Here is a 7342-nt window from a genome sequence, read left to right as displayed (position 1 = left end):
AATGGATTCTTACATTTCAAGAGTTCTAAATTAGAGCCTCTAAATAACAATAAATATTAAAAATAATAAGAAACAAAGTTAGAATTCAATAATTAGAAATAACTAATGTATTATTGTAGGTTTTAATTTATCTATACAATTGTAAATTACAAAAAAAATATTTTTAATAAAAATTCTATTGCGTTTATTTATTAATAAACCTACACCTTAATGCTTCTTCATTAACAATTATAAACTTAATTATTAAACAATCAATTTTAGTGTTTCGAATAAATCCTTGACCATTGTTTGTTAAATTATGTTTAAGCTATATAATTATTTCACTCAGTTACTTCTAATATATTTTATGGTTCCGCATTTATGTGATTTTAATATGCATAACGCCAAAGTTAATGATGTTAAAGTATAGTTTATTTCTGTTGTGATTTCTAGACCCAACAGAAAAATTCACCGTACCGTGTCTTAGGTGAGTGGACGAAAACGGCGTCGCGACGCCATAAAACAATTTCGCCCGGCGCACGGCCAATTATCGCGAGTGAAAACCGACCGGACAAAGTGGCCCATAAATAAGACAAAACGAGATTAGAGGCGACCACACGTTGCCGACGTAATCTTTTGATAAGGGGACGCGCCGTGTGCTTTTTCCCGTACCCCCGTCGCATATCCACTGATAAGCGTCCCCCAGGATAAAACGTGTAATTGTCGGGTTGGACTTTGCTTAATCGGACCGGAGACGGATTCGACGAAAAATTGCAAAGTCCAAAACCTAAACGATTATCTTCGGTATTTTTAACTATTAGTTAATATTGATTGTTTTTAATTCCAACATTCAGATTGTGTCCAAAAACACAGCAAAATTTATGTGCACCTTCTCTGTCTTCGGCTGCGACTTTTTTACGTCCCAAAATTGAACGGCCGCGATTTATTTCGACCCCAAACCCGAAAATGATTTTCTCCCCGTCACGTTCTGCATATAAAACTGTGCCAGACATAAGTTGTTTTGACAGATGACACGTCCTCCCTTCGACGACAAAAAGAAACTCGCAGCAAACGATGCGGTCATATTTCACGCGGGGGGACGGGAAGATTAAGCGCGATGAACAGGGAATTAGTTGGAGCGAAGAAGTCGAGGGTGACAGATTAAATCATTAATGCGACGGAAGGACAACCATGCAATAATCAACGTGGACTATGTGTGGAAATTGTTTCCGAACAAAGGACCACGAGGATTCTATTAATTCTGGTTTTTTGCCACGGGTTATATATACAAGGGAGGATATTTATGAAGGTGGTGCGAGGGCACATTAATAAGACGAAAATAGAAATGGAAAAAGCTTTTTACTTTTTCATTTATTAAAAATTAATGACAAGCAGTTTTTTATGAATTTGCAGGATGTTTATCAACTGTAAATTTATTATTTAAAAATTAGTTTATAATAGGTTAATATTTATATCTCTAAATACAATTGATTTTCTTTATTTCTGTCTTTAAAAATTGATATTTATTAATTAAGATATCATTTTTAATAAACAAGTGTTTATGATTATTGAATAATATAATAAAGAAATTTTAATTTAGTCAATATCTAATAACAAAGTGATGTATTAATTATATATATATATATATATACCGGACGAAAAATGCTCTTCGTGTCTGGATGTTGTAAGAGATGGATGCACGACAAAGAGAGAAAAGTTTTGCCCGGTAGTAAGAATCCCTACTCTCAGAGACAATGCGCTGTGCTGGTGCGCGCCGGCGCACAATGTAAATTAATCTTTGCGAATGCATTTAGTAACTCTCCGTATGCGTAGGGATGTAGTTCGAGTTCTTCGGATGCTCCATTTAAATTCCGTAACTTTGTATAATTTTCAATCTGTAAAATGAAATATTTTTTGAGGGTATATCAAAAACAAAAATAAGTATTCTAAAAATAAACTACTTTTTTGAAAATAAAAATGTATCCCAAAAATTAAATAAAATATACTAAAAACAACGTCTGCGGAGACGAACCGCATGCTAAACGCAGCAAAACCAAATGATCCCCTCCAGTCAGTTCGGCCCGCCCACATAATTGCATGTATATCTTTCCTTTTTGTTTACAAAGGGGTATTGATGTTCCGTCTCAATATGCGAGTAGACACGCTCATCATTTTTGATACGGTATATATAATTTCAGTTAAATTAAAAATATAAATAAGCTACGAAATAATCTTCAATATTTTTCAACAACACTTAATATAATTTTAATTTAATTCAAACGTGAAAAAATAAACATTAAAATTAATCGATTCTTTCATTAGAAACTACACATATAAGGCATAAATAATAAATATTTAGTAATTATAATAAGTATTAATATTTATGTAAATCTAATATGTACATATATTATTTTAGTTGAATATTTATTACTATTTAAAATGTAAATATTTAATGGAAGCACGGCTAAACTAAGAAAGAATTTTCAAATTTGTGTTTGTAACCGGAACCACGGAACTATATAGAAAAAATTGAATTAAATGAATTTTTTGTTAAATTAATTCTTTTCACAAATGTGTATTAAAATTATAAAATTATACATAGAAAACAAATTAAATCAGTTGTAAAAAAAGTTTTCTTATTTTTGTTAATATTTTTGTAGGAACAAAAAAAAATTAAAAACTAACACCGTATTCAAAATTATAAGCTACGATTAAACCATAAATTATCAAAAAATAAAATAATTTATTTTACACATACACATATAAACTAATTAACTAAACTAAAATATATGAGTATTTTAGTTACAGAAATCTAATAAAAATTACTAATGAAAAAAATTGTTGTCTAAACAGTTTTTTATATTTTGACAAACATTTTTATAACTTTTTAATTATTTTTCCACAAAACTTAATATAATTTCAACTTAATTCAAATGGAATAAAATAATCATTAAAATTAATTGATTCTTTCATAAACGGCATAGATAAGAAATATTTCTCTATTATAATAATTATTAATATTTGTTTAAATATAATGTGTACTTCAGTAATATCAATTGATTATTTATTATAATTAAAATATAAATAGTTAATAGAGACTAAGAAAGAATTTTCAAAATAATATTTGAAATATTTATCCACGAAACTAACCAGAAAAAATTAATATGAATAATATGAATTAATTAATATATAAAATTATACATAGAAATCGAATTTATCATTGAAACTTTACCATAAAAATTACCAAACAGAAAAAATTGTATTAAAATAAAATATCATTTTAAATATTAAAGTATTGTAAGAATTAATTATAAATAATAATAATATAGTAAGGACCGACACTCAAAATTAAAAGCTATTATTTAATTATTAAAATTAATAGAAAATAACTAAGAAGAAAAAACTGTTGTTTTTTACTTTTTTATTAATTATAAAAATCCATTTTTTAAAAATTTTTAATAACTAAAAATAACAAAACACATTCAAAATTATAAGCGATAATTAAACCATGCAATTCTTAATTAATTATCAAAATATCATTTTTTTCTTACTATTACTAAAATCTAATAAAAAATAACTAATAAGAACAAGTATTTGTCAAAAAATTTTTTTCAGGAGCGATCATTAAATATATGTTTTCAAAGAATAAAATATATTAAATTTGCTTTATTTAGGCAACTAAAATCAAATCGTAAAGATGTTTGTATTGTGGGTTGCCTAATATTTAGCACATATCCGACACGAAACGTTTTCAAATTACTAAAACAAAATACAGCATAATTTTCGAGCAAGACAGGAAATTGGTTAGAATAATCACAATTCACCGTAAACCTAATAAAGGCAAAACAAATACGGCCGCTAAATTTCCTGCAGTGGGACAAACGTTAACGGTGGAATCAACAGGAATGGCAGCAATGCTAATTAAACAGCGCACATTTTATTACTCAATTTAAATTCATAACGCGGGATAAATAAACGAAACGTCCAGCGTTGTTAATAGCGGGGTTAATTCGGAGTGGATATAATTTATTGTACCGAGGGGGGTCGGCGGACGCCGATAAGGGTAACGGCCGTACCTTATATCGGTTGTTACGGCGGTGATTGATGGAACGCCGAAGATGTTTTAACCGCACGTGCTAAATCCGTCGGATTTCACGATGCAATTGCAATTTGCGGGCGGACCGTGAACCCGGAAACGGCCCGATTGGTATCCCGAGTTCGCGAACTTCGATCATAACTTTTTGGGATTAATTAGTCCCCCGGTCGGTTCGCGATTTATTAACGGTCTATTCGGTTGGCCTACTTACTTTGAATTAGTGTCATAATGCATCTTTTATGGATCCTGTTGGAATTAGAATGTCCCGGGCGATTTTGAAATCGATTCCCGGTTAAAACTGTTAAAATAATAGTGGTGGGCAAAAGTATGGAACAATTTTAAGAAAATTATTATTTTTGATAATCTCGATTTATTGAAAATTCGCTTTAAGATATCGTATAGGACTGATGTTTAGAAGATGGTCAATATTTTTTCTAGTAGTGCATTTCCAATTATTTGCGTTTACATTCTTGACGTTGGACAAAAAAATGAAATTCTTTGTTTACAAGAAACCTAAACGAATTCAGTTTTCGTTAAACATGAAAACTTTCAGTGTCTAAAGATGGATAATAATATATACACTATCGCTCATATGTAGAGCAACAAATTAAAAAACATAATCATTTTACTAAAAGAACAATTCTTTTTAATTTAAATTAATTTTATAATTAATAAGCGTCTAATCATTTCGAACCTCAATTTATATACGGATATCTTTATTTACGTAGTTTTCATACAACATTTTATTTCGGGCAGGGTTGATAAGTAAAGCAACCAAACCCTATATTCAATACAATTGATTTTATAATTAATTTCTGTGCCCAACATCGTTCCTTAAAGCTAAAAATGCCTAGAAGTGTCCATTTAACGATATAAAGTAAATAACAAATTGTACAAAAGTTCCAAATTGCAGTAGATTTAAATTTAAACAAATCGATCATTTCAAGGACGATTTCCAATTTTAACAGAAAGAATACTCTGGAAGAAGTTCCCAAAAGAAGTAGAAAATGCAAGATTAACAGAGCTGTGGACAGGAAAACAAAAACGCTTGTTTCTCGCAACACTTTTATCAGCACATCCCGCATAAATCAAAAAATAAACGAACTCAGTATATTGGTAAGTACCATAAAACGAAGACTAAAAAAAGCTGGTCTCTGGGGTACAAAACCAACAAAGAAGCTCTTCATTTCTGCAAACTACTATTTGCAAGAGAACATGTGAACTGGACAGATGGGTAATGGAAAACAATTTTTTTTCGGATGAAAGTTGGCTCCAATTATTCATAGGTGAGGGGACCCATTAATGAAAAATATAATCCCAGGTACACTAAACCCACACTGACATTCTCTAGAATCATATACTTTCATTTGACGAAGGTAACATTAATTTAAGGTGAACCTTCCAGCATGACAACGATCCGAAACATACGTCTAAGTTAGTTAAAGAATGGTTCGCTTCTCAAAGAGTACGTGTCATGCCTTGACCAGCACAAAACCCAGACCTCAATCCAAAGGATAACTTTTGAAAAGAGTGAATGAACTATTTGTCAAATATTAATAAATACCTAACTAAACCCACTAATAAACAATTATATTGATGTATTGTTTTTATCAAACATACTGCATAACCGACAATAATGTGGATATTTAAACGGACACTTTTATCGAGAAAAATAAAAGTTTCTAAAATTGCTCTACTTATGAGCAATAGTGTATATCAGAAGACTTGAATCAACACAAATTAACCTGGAAAAAGGTTTTCAGTGTAGATGGTTCTAATTGAACTTTGTGATGTTATGTGAAACGAAGCTATTTGGGTGCATAGCTGTGAAATAACCTTATATAAATAAACGTAACCGCCAGAAATCATGTGGTATAAACCCCAAACATGTGGAATTTAGTACAATGGAGTGATGAAACCAAGTTTAAGTTGTCTAGATCAGATAATAGACAATATGGAAGGAAGCCAATTGGAACGAGACAAGATTTTAAACATCAAAAACCAACAGTTAAACACGGTGATGGAACTATCACAGTACGGAGATGGTTATACCACATCTCAGCATCTGGTACTACTCCCATAGTACGAATTGAAGACAAAATGAATCATTTTGTCTATAAAGATATCTTCGAAAATCATAGATTGCTTTTGGTTTTTGGATCAAATGGTGGATGTTCACCACGACATTTTGGAATTAAAAATCCGATAAAAAACACCATCAGCATAGAGGATTTGTGGCAAGTCATACAAGAAGAATAGGCAAACATTCATGTAGAAGTGTGTCGCAATCTTGTCGTTTCGAACAATTATTAAATAAATTGGTTATGCTACCAAATATTAAATAAATAAACTACTTTCAAATTTATTTGATGTATATGATAATTATTCCATACTTATGTCCATGACCATTTTTTATTTAAATGTATTTTAATAGTCTTTTTTACAAATTATCATTCATAACTACATACATACATATAAATATATTCTAAATTCTATTCAAATAAATCTAATAAAATGAAAAATAAATTAAAAATTATTCCATACTTTTTACCATCACTGTATGTAAGTATCGTCGAACTAGATATAACAGTTAAGTTATAACTAATTCGACGAAAAATATGAAAAATGAATATTGGGAAACTGAAATTGTTTTTAAAATATCATCCTTATGCAACTAAGGTTACATACATTGAGAAAAAATTAATATATTTTTATGTTATTTTGATATTTCTTGACAATAATTTAAATTTATAATTATTTTTGAGTAGGTCTGATTAATTTTCAAAAAAATCGGAATAAGGAAAAGAGGCTATAAAAACCAACAAAAATTATGAATTATGATTTATTAGATCATTTGATTTTTATTTTATCAACAGCTGCATTAATTAAATTTAATTATTAATTATATCAATTTTAATAAAATAATATAATAACAATAAGAAAAAATAAATATTAATTATTATAAGTAGTCGAGACTTTTATTGTCATTATTTTAAAATTTAAAATAAAAATAGCAATAATGAAATGAATGAAAAATTATAAAGAAATTTCCAGTTACTATCGAATTCCAGTCCATCATAATGATTAATACTTAAAATAAATTATTATTGATATAGAAAATTACAGGATTTCCTACATCAATAATAATTGATGGCATTTGAAGATCAAGGTCTATGAAAAGAAACAAAAAAGACAATAAATGTGTCAGTGAAATATAATTAATAATAATCAATAATGATCAACATTTATTTTATGCTATTTATGATG

This window comes from Aethina tumida, chromosome 3 (genome assembly GCF_024364675.1).
Source record: "Aethina tumida isolate Nest 87 chromosome 3, icAetTumi1.1, whole genome shotgun sequence".
In the NCBI taxonomy this organism is placed as follows: domain Eukaryota; kingdom Metazoa; phylum Arthropoda; class Insecta; order Coleoptera; family Nitidulidae; genus Aethina; species Aethina tumida.
Note: the sequence above shows the minus strand (reverse complement) of the source record.